Source organism: Aotus nancymaae, unplaced genomic scaffold (assembly GCF_030222135.1).
Source record: "Aotus nancymaae isolate 86718 unplaced genomic scaffold, 86718_ANA_hifiasm-v0.15.2.pri h1tg000003l, whole genome shotgun sequence".
Lineage (NCBI taxonomy): Eukaryota > Metazoa > Chordata > Mammalia > Primates > Aotidae > Aotus > Aotus nancymaae.
The window spans coordinates 68,284,465-68,298,754 of record NW_026988414.1 but is presented as its reverse complement, the minus strand read 5'-3'; the positions used below and the strand labels follow the sequence as shown (position 1 = coordinate 68,298,754).

The 14,290-nt window shown below is 43.4% G+C and overlaps 1 long non-coding RNA gene across 1 annotated transcript in view; it reads right to left on the bottom strand.

Annotated features, from left to right (window-relative positions):
* The window catches only part of LOC135275102 (uncharacterized), a 100,526-nt gene that overhangs the window by 45,912 nt on the left and 40,324 nt on the right, over nt 1-14,290 (bottom strand). Inside the window, exon 2 of the long non-coding RNA XR_010342809.1 lies at nt 12,929-12,938. This is a non-coding gene — a long non-coding RNA (uncharacterized LOC135275102). The remainder of the gene's footprint in view (nt 1-12,928; nt 12,939-14,290) is intronic.

Sequence of the window (14,290 nt, the reverse complement as noted above, 5' to 3'; positions counted from 1 at the left end):
CTCCCTTGGAGTACGTTCCATGGACTGATTGCATTGGGATCTTTGGGGTGCTTGTTGAACATGCAAATTTCTGGGCTCCCAAGCCCCGTGAAAGAGATGTCTAGAGATGGGGCTCAGGAGTCTATATGTTTGGCAATCACCCCAGAGTGTCTGGATGCCATCTGAGATGTATAGAATACTGGTCTAAGAAAAGAATAGATGAGGGCAGGAGCCCTATCACTGAGAAATGTGCACATTTGCAGATCAGTGAGGAAAAGCCAGCCAAGGAGACAGAGAGGGGATATGCAGAGAAATAAGGGGGAAGTCAGAAGAGGGTGGTATCTCAGAGGCCAACGGAGTAGGGACAAATCAGGACCAGGTGATCAAGGGAGTCCATCTGCTAAGCACGATGAGCACAGGGGCCATGGGATGCAGCCACGTGCACGCTTCCAGGGGAATGCTGGGGTGAGTCACAGAGAAATAAGACCGGACCGAGTGCAACGGAGGAGCACACTCTGGCAACAAAGTCAGAGAGGGGCTGGGGATTCCAGAATGGACAGCAAGCAAGGACATCATCCCAAATCAGTGGAAAACTTGGGAATAGACCCTCAAACATATTTCACGTCAATTTTCTCCTGTCTGCTACCGGCTCGCAGAGTCCTAGGGCAGAGGAGAGCAGGAATGCTGGCGGTCAGCGTTCCTCTACACACACCAGGAGGGCTTCCTTTTTCTGCCTTCCCACCTCCCAGCTCAGCATCCTCAGGTGACCCTCTCCTCCAGAGAGACTTCACTGCTACGGTTTTCTCAATGCCCCAGCTCCTTCCCCAGGCATGCCCCAGCCTGTGCCTCTCTCCTCCTCCACCAGAGCTGTTTGCAGGCTACGGCCAAAGTGTATTACCTGTGTGTTCAGTCCTTCCCTCCAAAAAGCGAATTGCTAAGGGCACAATTTTTTGCACACAGCACGTTGGAGAGGCAAGAGGGCCTTCCGGGTGTGGCACAGATGAGCCTGCCCACCCTGTAGGCAGCTGCCTGGGGGCCACTAGGAGCACTGATTCTCACTGTAGGTAAGGAGATGAGATGAGCATACTTTAAATGACACATGCAACTTCATACAAGACTTTCATATTCATAAAATGGAAACCAAAAACCCGTTGCTTTCATAATGCAAACCTCAAAAAGCAAGCCTGACAACATGGTCTTGTTGGTGGGTCTATCAGAAACAAAAAGGAATTTCTAGGGAAGGACAACCTCCCAGAGGGTCTTTCAGGATCAAAGTTGATGGATGTTGATGTTTTTCAAAAGGTTAAGTAAGATTGAGACACAGTGACAGAAGGAAATACCACCTTGCTTCGCCCACACTGGAATTGGATTCTGTTAAAAGTGTGCTTCCCCACTCCCAATGCCCCTCGAGGGCCACACACACCTTGAAAGACCTGAGGAGCTCCTGCCATCCATCCAGAGCCAAATTCCTGGCAAAGAGCAGCCCAGAGAGACTTCACAGACATCCCCGAACCTCTCAAGAAGAGTCTGTGGCAGCAGAGGGATTTTCCCCAGGAGAGACAGCGCCTGTTTGTTTTCAAGGCAGGAAGGAGCGGGGAACATCTGCTCCGAGAAGCCACTTGAAAGATAATCAGGCAATGATGTTGGCAAAACAGCTGTGTGGCAGGCGGAGAAGGGGGCGGCCAGGAGCTGGGAGGGTAGGAGGGTGGGAGGAGGGAAGCTGAGCTCTGAGCTGTGAGCAGTGCCCAAGAACACTGCTGAGGCCTGGAAAGCACCCGGAGCCCTGGTCCATGCCCACTAGAGCAGGGAGGAAGCTTCCGTCCAGGTGACAGCAGCTCCCACAGGGAACTTGTCCTCATGGAGAAATGCTGGATCTAGTCTATTTCCTGCAGGGTGCAACTCACGTCCCAGGATGGGGCTGTGATGTTGAATTTTACCTGAGCTCTGTAATTCTGGAAAATAATGATTGTTAAAGAAATCCTCCCACCCCTTTGTGTTCCAGGAAAAGGCTTACTGCAATGAAACATGCTTTCTGTATGACTTATATAGGACTCCCAGATGCCCCCTTGCTTACATATGACAAGACCAGACTCAGACCATTTAAATTCCCCCTTCTTTGTCTCATAAACGGTTAACTATTTTTTGCTCCCACTAATTAGTTTGAACAAAAGGCACCTTAACAAAACTTGGGTTAAGCTTCTCTCCTTCACCTAGGCCTCTGGATTTTAACCCACCCTCAGTATGAGCCAGCAGGCCACCTCTCCTAATGACCCTCCAGAGACAGGCTGGCCTCAGGGTAAAACATTCTCCCACCTACTGTTCCAGGGTCACTGCCCCTCCACCTCCCTTTCCCATGCCTGTTCTTTCTAGCCTGGTTTGCTCCCTTTTTAAACAAGAAAAGCCTCTTTCGGTCTTACCTCCGTGATGCCTGCAGATCTCATAGTCAGAACACTTTCTCTATTGTAACAGTTCCTTCCTACTCTCTGATTCTTTCAAATAAAATCTCTCCCTACCAAAGTCTATTTGTTTTTTATTGATCAGGCATGAAGTTTCTCTGAAGCCACCTCTTGCAGGACAGCTTGCTCCCAGAGCTGGAGATTCCACAAGAGCCACTCTTTGGGATTAAGAGCAGAGATGAAATCTCAGAATGTTCTAGAATCTGCCTGCTCCCCACCTACTGGACAAAGGAGCAAAGGCTGAATCAACAAGCTGACCTGGGGAGGAGCTCTGCAGAGTGAGGTCGGACAACCTCCAGGACCAGACAAGGCTGGGGTCCCTCATTTTCCCACTTCAGCCTCAGAGCAGGACGGCAGGGATCCTGGTTGCAGGGTGTCCCTGTGAGCCCTCCGACAGCAAAGAAAAACCCCAGTAGGGAACCGGGGGACAAGATCCAAGACAGAAAAGCAGCCTACAGCACTGGAAAAGTTTTCTTCAATCACAGCTTTGAGAACGGGTATTTTCAGAGGAAACCAAAACAAACAGCAAAAACACAAAAGCCCCATTGGCAAATATCCCGGAACCAAGGTTCCACTGTCTGTTCTAACCAGCGTGATCTCAGAGGCAGGCCGTGGGGGTGGGAGGACACTGCTCTGCACAGCAGGGCCTGGGTCCCAGGGCACTGCCGGCGCCGGTGGCAACACGGTTGGGTTTGAAATGATGACGAGAAATGCACTCAGAGGATGATGCCATGGAGACAGATTGGTCTTTTTTGTCATTTCCGAGTCAGCTCACCACCATCATTCTCATACACAGCACTGATTACATGGATTAAATCTGTGTGCTTCTAAGTTTGGCTCCCCCAAGAAGTAGACCCTGAGACAAGGATTTGAGGAAAAGTAGTTCATTTGAGAGGTAATCGAAGGACGCGCGTGGACGTGAGAAAGGAAAGAGAAGGAAGCCATGTTAGGGCATGCTAAAGAGCAGACGAGACGGGGTGCCCGGTGGCTCACGCCTGTAATCCCAGGACTTTCGGAGGCTAAGGAGGGTGGATCACTTGAGGTCAGGACTTCGAAACCAGTCTGGCCAACATGGCAAAAACCCATCTCTACTAAAAATACAAAAATTAGCCGGGCATAGTGGGGCACACCTGTAATCCCAGCTATTCGGGAGGCTGAGGCAGGAGAATCACTCGAACTCAGGAGGCAGAGGTTACAGTGAGCCAGATCACACCACTAAACTCCAGCCTGAGTGACAGGGCAAGATTCTGTCTCTAAATAAATAAATAAATAAAAGAGCACGTGACTCCTGCAGGCAACAGAGGTCCACTTGGGAAGTAGCTGGACATCTCCTGCTGGCCAGAATTTACCCCCATGCCCAAGTCCTCATTCAGTCTCCCTTTGTGGCTGTGTCCTACATTGTAGGAAAAGAAAAGGTCATTTAATGATCTGGTTTTCAACCTGCATTCTCTGTGGAACCTCAGGACTTCTGGGAAATACTTCAAAGGGCTACTGGGGTAGAACACTAGTGATCAGGGCTGGATTCCACACTCCCACTTCAACTGGAGCCACGTTTCTCTACCTAAAATCTTGGGCTTCCACTTGTAAGATCTGTTGAGAAAGGCTCAGCAGATGAAAAGTAAAGGCCAGATCTACTTCTGCTTCCTGCAAGATAGAGGAGATGTACTTTTCCCTATTCATCCTGCTATGTACAACTAAAGCCCTCGATATGATAGACAAAATAAACACAGGAAGACTCTTGCAAGGTAGATAGAAGGCAGATAGGCTAGGGACCTTAAGACTCAAGGAACTGCACAATGACGAGTTCCATGGGTTTTTTTTATGTGCGGTACCTCCTAGACTTAGAGCTAAAGAAGCCAACAACCTAGAAACTCCAACAGGAGCAGATAAGAAAAGTCCTAACAAAAGCCTGCTCTCCGCAGCCAAAGGACAAGCAAAGGGGCAGCCTAGTGAGACAGAAAACATTCAAGCAATGACTGCTTCATTCTAGAAAAACATCATGTCCCCACCACCTCCCATGCCAGCAAAGGTCAAGTGAGCAGCCTAACTTCTATCCCACTTGGCAGTAAGGAGGCATTCCATCCCACTGAGATGACGTTCGAGGAGGCCTAGCGGAGAGCCAAGAATTTTACCATTGCTCAGCAGTAACAAGGTCATCTACACCTTGTCAGTGGAGGCTGTTGGAGCTCGCATCCCTGCCCAGCACTAATGAGGGACCCCCTTCTCATGTATCAATGAGGACTGTGTGGAGAACCTGGACTTCTACCTCCACCTCACAGGGACAAGGCAGTAGGCTCCCCACTGCCTAAAATCCCCACCCGGCTAAAACAATGTAAAAAAAAAAAAAAAGCCAGCTAAACCAGTTGGTTTAAGATAAGACTCAGAGCCTCATCATATAATGAAAAATATCCAGATATAAATTTAGAAATCACTCATCATACCAAGAAGGAAGATCTCAAACTGAATGAAAAAAAAATCGAGAATAGATTTCAACCTTGAAATGACAGAGATTGAAAGTTATCTCAAAAAAAATTTAAAGCCGTCATCATAAAAAATGCTTCAGTAGCACTTATGAACATGCTTGAAACAAATGACAAAATAGAAAGCCTCAGCCAAGAAATAGAAGACACAAACATGAAACAAATAGAAACTTTAGAATTGAAAAATACAATAACCTAAATTAAAAACTCAATGATTGGGCTCAAAAGCAGAATGGAGGGAAGAGAGGAAGGAATCCATGAACTGGAAGACAGAATAATAAAAATGCCTAACTGAAAATCAAGGAGAAAATAAATACACACACACACACAGACACACACACACACACACACACACATATTTTCAGAGACCTGTGAGACTATAGCAGAAGATACTTGATTTCCTGTCATCCGAGTCCCAGAAGGAGAAGAGAGAGCAGGACTGAGAAAGTACTTCATGAAACAATGACTGAAAATTTCCTAAATTTTAATGAACCCCAAAGAGGATAAAGCCAATGAAATCCATGCCAAGACTTCTGGAAACTAAAAACAAGGAAAAAATCTTGAAAGTAGCCAGAGAAAAATGACATCTTACCTAGAGAAGAAAAACTCAGTGACAGTGGATCTCTCATCAGAAACCATAAAAGCCAGAAGAAGCAGTACAATAGTTTTCAAGTGCCCAGTGAAAGAAGTGTCAATCCAGAATCCTACACTCAGCAAAACTGTCCTTCAAAAATGAAGGATATTTACAGAAATTAAGATATTCACAGATAGAGGAAAACTGAGAGAATTTGTTTACAACACACCTACCCTAAAAGAATAACTAAAGAAATTTCTCTAAACAGAAAGGAAACTATTGAAGAAGAAACCTTTACTTCATGGAATTGTTTTTGTACCTTTGTCAAAAATTGATATCAGGAATATCAGGAAGAAATAAAAAACATATCAAGCACAAATATGAGTAGAAACAATAGACTTTCCTTTTGTTATTTAGTTTTATAATTTCTGTTTGATGGTTACAGCAACACGTATAACAATGTCTAATGTGGTTTTGAATGGATAAGACATAGAAAGGGATATGAAGGTTTCCACACTTCACCAGGACTGGTAAGATGAGCATACTGGTAGACTGTGAAAAGTTATATATATATTTTTTTATATATATTTATATTTATATATATTTATAAATACAATAGTAATCTTCCCTGTTAGAAGAATGAAAATATATATTTATATATATTTTTATATTTATATATATAAATAAATACATATAATATATATATAATAATACCTAGAGCAAATACTAAAATGCTATACAAAAAAATAAAATAAAATCCTCAAAAAGTGTTCAAGTAACCTGTAGGAAGGCAAAATAAAAAACAGAAACAGAAAACAAACAAGAAACAAAAAATAAAATAACAGCTTGAACCCTGACATATCAATAATGAAATTAAATATAAACAGCTTAAATACACCAATTAGAAAACAGAGACTGGCAGAATAGATTGCAAAGTATGACCCAACTAAATGCTGCTACAACACACTCACTTCAGATAGAATGACTGGTATAGTTCAGATCTGTGTCCCCAGCCAAATCTCATGTTCAATTGTAATCCCCGTTGTTGGAGACATGGCCTGGTTGGGAAGTGATTGGATCGCGGGGATGGATTCTTCATGAATGGTTTAGCACCATCCCTTTGGTGCTGTTCCCATGACAGAGCTCTCACAAGATCTGGTTGTTTAAAAGTGTGTAGCCCCTCCCTTGCCCCCACCTTGGTCCTGCTCCTGCTGTGTAAGATGCCTGTTTCCGCTTTGCCTTCCACCATGACTAAAAGTTCCCTGAGGTCTCCTCATAAGCAGATGCTGCCATGCTTCCTATACAGCCTGTGGAACAGTGAGCCAATTAAACCTTTTCTCTTTATAAATTACACTGTCTCAAATATTTCTTTATGGCAGTGGGAGAATGGACTAATACAATGACAAAAGGGAGTTGGAAGTTTTTTTAACAAAGGGAAATATATATTATACAAACATTACTCAAAAGGAAGCAAGAGTGGCTAGATCAGTCATCAGATAAAGTAGGCTTTAGAGTAAATAAAATCGTCAGAGTCTCCTTTATCTGATGATTTTTTTTTTAATTCATGAAAACAATTATTGAGGCCCAAATGGTTTCATAGGTGAATTCTACCAGATATTTGAAGAAGAATTGACAGCTGTTCTACACAATCTATTCCAGAAAACAGAAGAGAAAGGAACACTCCCAATTCTTGCATTAAGCTAGTATTACCCTCATACCAAAACCAGACAGAGATACAATTCATTATCCCTCATGAATATAGATGCAAAAATTCTTAACAAAATCTAACAAATAGAATTCAGCAATACATAAAAAGAATTATATGCCATGATCAAATGGGGTTTATTCCAGAGATACCCACTGGTTCAATATTTGAAACTTAATTAATGTAATCAACTGTATTAACAGGTGAAATAAGAAAAATCATATGATCATATCAATTGATGCAAAAAAAAAAAGGATTTGGCCAAATTCAGCAATAATTCACAATAAAAATTCTCAGAAAAAGAATAGGAATAGAGGACTAGCGTTCTCAACTTGATAAAAAGCATCTACCAAATACCTTCAGGTAACATTATACTTAACAGTGAACAACTGAACGCTTTCCCTCTAAGACTAAAACAGGCAATGGTGTCCACACTCACCACTCTTATTCAACACAGTGCTAGAAGTGTTAGCCAATGTAATAAGGCAAGCAAGGGAACTAAAAAGCATACAAATCAGAAAAGAAAAACTGTCTCTATGTGCAGCTATAGCATGATTGTCTACATAGAAAATTTCAAGGATACTACAAAAATACAAAATACCAGCAAACAACCTCCTAGAACAAATCAGTGATGTTCTGTCACAAGATAAAAGACAAATACATAAAAATCAGTTGTATTTCTATATACTAGAAATGAACACATGGACATCAACATCAAAAAATACAGTATCATTTATAATTGTTCAAAAAAAGAGATACTTAGGACATAAATCCAATAAAACATATATAGGAGTTGTATGCTGAAGACTATACAACAGCTGTTGAGAGAAATCAAAGATCTAAATAAATGGAGAGACATACTGGGTTTCTGGAGAGGAAAACTTGGCATAGTAGAAATGTCCGTTTTTCCGAAATGATATACAGGTATAATACAATTCTTATCAAAATCCCAGCAAGATTTTTTGTATATATGAACAAGGTTATTCTAAAATTTATATGGAAAGGCAAAGAACTTAAAATAGCTAAAAACAATTTCAAAAAAAGTATAAAGTGGGAGAATTCAGTCTACCAGATTTCAAGACTCAAATAGCCAATCTAATAAGGACTGGGCAGTAATGGCAGAAGAATTGACACATAAATCAATAGAACAGAAAAGAGAAACCAGGAATAGACCCACACAAATATGCCCGATCAATTTTTGACAAAGGTACAAAAACAATTCAATGAAGTAAAGATAATTTTTCAACAAATGCTGCTGGAGCAGCTGCACACCATTCAGAGACAAACAAAAAAAGAACCTTGACCTAAGTCTCATGCTTTATAATTATATAAAAATGAATTCAAAATGAAAAATGCAAAACTCTAAAACTTTAAAAAAAAAAAAAAGAAAATGTTTGGGATGTAAGACTAGGCCCAGTTCTTAGACTCAACACCCAAAGCATAGTCCATAAAAAGAAAATTGATAAATTGACTTTATAAAATTTAAATTTTTTTCTTTTCCAAGGAAAATAATCTTCCCTGTTAGAAGAATGAAAAGACAAGTTACAGAATGGGAGAAAATATTTGCTAACCACATATTCAACAAAGGATTCATATCTAAAACATATAAAGAACTCCAACAAGTCAGCAATAAAAAACAAATAATGCAATTTAAAAATGAACACGAATGAAGAGGCATTTCACCAAAGAGCATATATAGATCATAAATAAGCATATAAAAAGATGTTCAACACCATTAGCAATCAGGGAAATGAAAATTAATACCACAATGAAATACCATCACACACATATCAGAATGGCTAAAATAAATGAGAGTTGGACAACAAATGCTGGTGAGGTCGCAGGGAAGCTAGATAACTCATACACTGCTGGTGGGACTGTAAAATGGTAGAGCCACTATGGAAAACAATTTGGCAGTTTCTTTGAAAACTAAATATGCATCTACCACATGATCCAGCAATTGCACTCCTGGGCATTTATCCCAAAGAAATGAAGACATGTTCACACAAAAGCCTGTGCACAAATGTTTACAGCAGCTCTATTTGTAATCACCAAAACTAGAAACAGCCCAGAGGTCCATCAGTGGCGACTGGTTAAACATACTGCTGTACATCCATACCATGGAATACTACGTAGCAATGAAAAGGAATGAATTATTGATACTTGCAGCAACTTGAATGAATCCCCAGAGAATTATCCTGAGTAAAAGAAGATAATCACAGAGGTTCTATACTGTGTGATTCCATTTATATAACATTCTTGAAATGACAAAATACTTCAAGTGGAGAATAGATTCATGGTTTCTAGGAGTCAGGGATGGGGATGGAGGGTGAGGGGAACATAGAGATGTTTATAATAGGGCAACATAAGTGATTCTCATGATGATGTACACATTCTGTGTTTTGACTGTAATTTATTTTTTTGAGATGGAGTCTCGCTCTGTCACCAGACTGGAGTACAGTGACGCGATCTCGGCTCACTGCAACCTCCACCTCCCAGGTTCCAGTGATTCTCCTGCCTCAGCCTCCTGAGTAGCTGGGACTACAGGTGCATGCCACCATGCCCAGCTAATTTTTGTGTTTTTAGTAGAGACAGGGTTTCACCATATTGATCAGGATGGTCTCGATCTCTTGACCATGTGATCTGCCCACCTCAGACTCCCAAAGTGTGGGATTATAGGCGTGAGCCACCAGGCGCAGCTGTGCGTGTGTGTGTGTGTGTGTGTGTGTGTGTGTGTGTTTGTGTGTGTGAAACAGAGAGAGAGAGAGAGAGTCTCACTCTGTCACCCAGACTGGAGTGCGGTGGAGCAATCTTGGTTCACTGCAACTTCCACCTCCCAGGTTCAAGCAATTCTCCTGCCTCAGCCTCCCTAGTAGCTGGGACCACAGAAGTGCACCACCACACTCGGCTAACTTTTGTATTTTTTAGTAGAGATAGGGACTTCACCATGTTGGCCAGACTGGTCTCGAACTCCTGACCTCAGATAATCCACCCATCTTGGCCTCCCAAAGTGCTGGGATACAGGCATGAGCTACCATCATACCTGGCTGTATCTTGACTGTATTAATAGCAATATCTTGGTTGTTATACAGTAGTTCTGCAAGATGATACCATCAAAGAAAAAATAGGTGAAGGGTACATGGAATCTCTCTGTATTATTTCCTGCAATTGCATGTGAATCTACAATTATCTGGAACTAAAAGGTTTAAAGGGTTTTGTTTTGTCTTTTTTTTTTTTAATGTATGAGTTGTAGATCTCATCCAGTCCTTTCAGTTCACATATGAGGAAACTGAGGCCTGGGATGATAAAGAGGAGTTTGTTCAGGAGCCTGGCCAAGGCCACTGTGCCTCATCACAAGGCCTTATCTTGGTCCCTCTTTCCTGTCAGGACTCACACCACTGCTAGTTTACATTTGTTCATTGGAAAGGGCTTTATTCTAGCCCTACCGTGAGGGTTACAGACAAACAGAAGACATGAACCCTGCCCTCAGAGAGCTTAGAGATGCAACATGCTGTGGTCAGGTCAACGAGAGACATAACCAGCATGGCAAGAGGAGAGAGGGCTCCACGGAGGAGAAACTTCAGTGAAGCCTTGAAATGGGGTGGAATTTAGATAGAAAGCAATGGGAGGACACAGCACCCTAGGGAAGCCTAAGCACTAGGAGGAGGTAAGCAGGGGAAGCCGGCTGCACTAAATGGGGTGTCAGTAAAGGGGGAGCCATGAGAGATAGGACAGGAGTGGAATGTAGAAGCCCGGCTGTCAGGAGCCCTGAATGCCAAGGCAAGGAATTCAGCCTTGACCTTGCAAGGGCCTGAGAGCCCTTTCAGCAGCAGCAGCAGCCAACCCAGAGCGTGTGCCAGACGCCACATAGAAGTGGTGCCCCAGTTCACAACTCCATTCACAGTCTCATTCTTGAGCCAATTGCCCAGTCCCCACTTTCCTTCTGAAACTGCCTCTTTTCGGCCTTCCTGGCTACTCAGTTTGCTGTTTATTTTCGTGTCAGATCTTCACCTTGATTCCCAGTTGTAGTACTCATGGGCCAGAAATGAAAGTGATTAACATGTAATAGGAAATAAAATCACTCATGTATAATCCATCCTCAGCTTCTAAGAAGAAATGGTTCTTGCTTGCTGGGTCAGCTTCCAGACTCTGCTTTGAGAGGCCTTAGACAATGGGTGAGGCAAAGGGAAGCTGGTAAGACGCCCAAAGAAGCTGAGTTGCTCTACAAATCTGATAGACCTGAACGTGGAGAGAATAACGAGGATAGATGCTCCTGAAAACCAAGGTTCTAGAGACTAGCAGCACCTTTCACTGCAACAGGGAAGCCAGAGGGGAGACCAGGTGTAAAATGAATGACCACAGTTAGGAGTCTCTGAGCTTGTGATGCTGTTGGACTGTCTGAGCAAAGATGTTAGAGCTCAGCTCAGCTCTCATGGCAGATTGAGGGGTGAAGAGGCTGTTTTGAGACTCTTCTCACCCAGGTGACCTCTGCAGCAGTAGAGGCAGAATGAGAAAGGTCGTGGCTGACCACAAAAACCTCTTTGCTCTCAGTGAAAGGAGAAAGAAGTTTCATATTCTGGCCCCATTCCCTTCGGGCAATCCCACCTCCTCCCACAGCCCCTCCAGCCCCCAGGAGAACCAGGTCTTCACCAAGGCTAAATAAAAGGATTCAAATCTCCAACAACATCTGCACTTCACTCCAGAGCTGGGTGCTTCCCTACTCTCTCCTGCTGCTCCCTTTTTACACCGCACCTTAGCCTTGATTCTTCTGCTTCCTTTCCTCCTTCTCCCTTGAACCCTGTCTTCCTCCTGTTTTTCAATCTTTCTTCTCTGCCATCTTTATCTTCCCCCCTCCTCCCCACCTCTTCTTTTCTCTTCCCATCATTTCCTCTCCTCTTTCTCTCTTCCCTTTCTTTTCCCATCTATGCCTTTTCTCTTTTTCCTTCTTGTATTTCTGCTTCTCTTTTTTTTTTTTGAGATGGAGTTTCGCTCTTGTTACCCAGGCTGGAGTGCAATGGCGCGGTCTCGGCTCACCACAACCTCCGCCTCCTGGGTTCAAGCAATTCTCCTGGGTTCAAGTCCTCAGCCTCCCGAGTAGCTGGGACTACAGGCATGCACCACCATGCCCAGCTAATTTTTTTTATATTTTTAGTAGATACGGGGTTTCACCTTGTTGACCAGGATGGTCTCGATCTCTTGACCTTGTGATCCACCCACCTCGGCCTCCCAAAGTGCTGGGATTATAGGCGTGAGCCACCGTGCCCGGCTCTGCTTCTCTATTCTTATCTTCCCTTCATATTTCTGTCTCTGTTCCTGCCTCCTTCTCTTATGCTCTCTCCCAAGGCACACACAAATTCACATGAATTTTTAAGAGCCCAAGAACTCAGGGAGACTCAGGGAAAGGGCTCCAGCCAACTAGCATCAGCAGCCCTCCTTGGTCACCATCAGTGGGTGATGTATGACGGAAATACATTAAGGGGCTGTTGCACTGACAGCAAGCTACGGTAATATGTCAAGGTACCAGCCCTGAGATGATGAACATCCTCATAGATCAGGACAGCATCACTCTGATTACATTCCAGCTCTGCGTGTCACAGTGTTGCGGGGGTGTGATGGACGGTTGGGATCTGTCACCACGCTGATGGCCCATTCCCAGCACCACACTCATATTGAGGCTATGATTTAGGGGCAGAGCCCGTACTCCTCCCAAGATGCACACACAGCAAAAGTGGACTCTTTTCTTCCTATGAAAGGGAGACATTTAAGGAGAGAAACACTTGTAGAGTATCACTTCAAGGTCAAATGGCTTGGACATCAGAAAGACCTAGGATCAAATCCCGACTCCTCTACTAAAAAGCTGCGTGACCTTGGGGAAAATTTTCCTCCCTTTCTGAGGCCACTGCTTTATATGCAAACGAGGATAATCATACTAGCCTCCTAGGATAAAAGTAAGCTCCAAATATACAATGCAGGTAAAACATGCAGCACAGGACATGGCTCAGGCTTCCTGGACCACGACTCTTGATTTGCTCAGCATGCACACAGTGAGAGATGCAAACCCCAGCCTCCACCAGGCTGTCCAAGGAAGACAAAGATGATGCAGGACGTCTGCCTGTCCTGCAGGCAGTCTGTCCATCAGTCCATCTCTCCATTCATTCTTCATTCAGTCAGTGAGTGCTGAGCCAGACCTGGCTCTGGGCACTGGCAACACAAAAGTGGATAAAACAGATGAAGACCCCTGCTGTCACGTGTGAGCATAATTACTCCATCCTTCCACCGGTCAGTCCGTCTGTCCATGAGCCGTAGCCCAGACTGAGAGCCCTGCAGGCCCAGCCCTGACCCTGACAAACTATGAGATGGCTGTGACTTTTAACTGTGAGGTTAAAAGAGAATCACATCCTGTTAGCTCTTGAAGGAAGCACAGCCATTTTCTCATCTGATCCCAAGGAGCTGGAGCCCATGGGCAGATGAACACCCAGTACAACACTTTCTTTTACAGGTCAAGGAGTCACACAGTTCCTGCCCTTAGGAAAAACCAACTCCCTTGGATAGAGAAGACACAGATACACGACAGATTAGACCTACATCCTGTTCCTATAAGCTGTCTCATTTCATTCTCACACAGCCCTGAGAGTCAAGCATTATGATCCCATTTCACAGGTGAGGGGACTGAGGGCATGAAAGTAAATAACAGATCATGTTAACTCTGGCTCTCCTTACTACCTACAGAAGGGTAGAAAATTGAGATTCAACACACACACATATGCACACACACACACACACACACACATACACACAGAGCTTTGTTTTTTTTTTAAGTTTAACAATCCATTGTAAGCACCTTCCCATGTTATTAAATATTCTTTGAATATATGCCTTAAAAATGTATTCTACAACATAAATATACCGTATTTTGTCAATCCTCATTTGTTACATATTTAACAATTATTTCGAATATTTAGGTCTGATAAATAACCCTGTCATGAACATCCTGATCTCAAAGCCAGTGTTTTCTTAGTATGGATTCCTAGAAGCAGGACCATGGAGTCAAAAAATATGAAAACCGCTGAAATTCTTTCAGACAGGTTATGCCAAT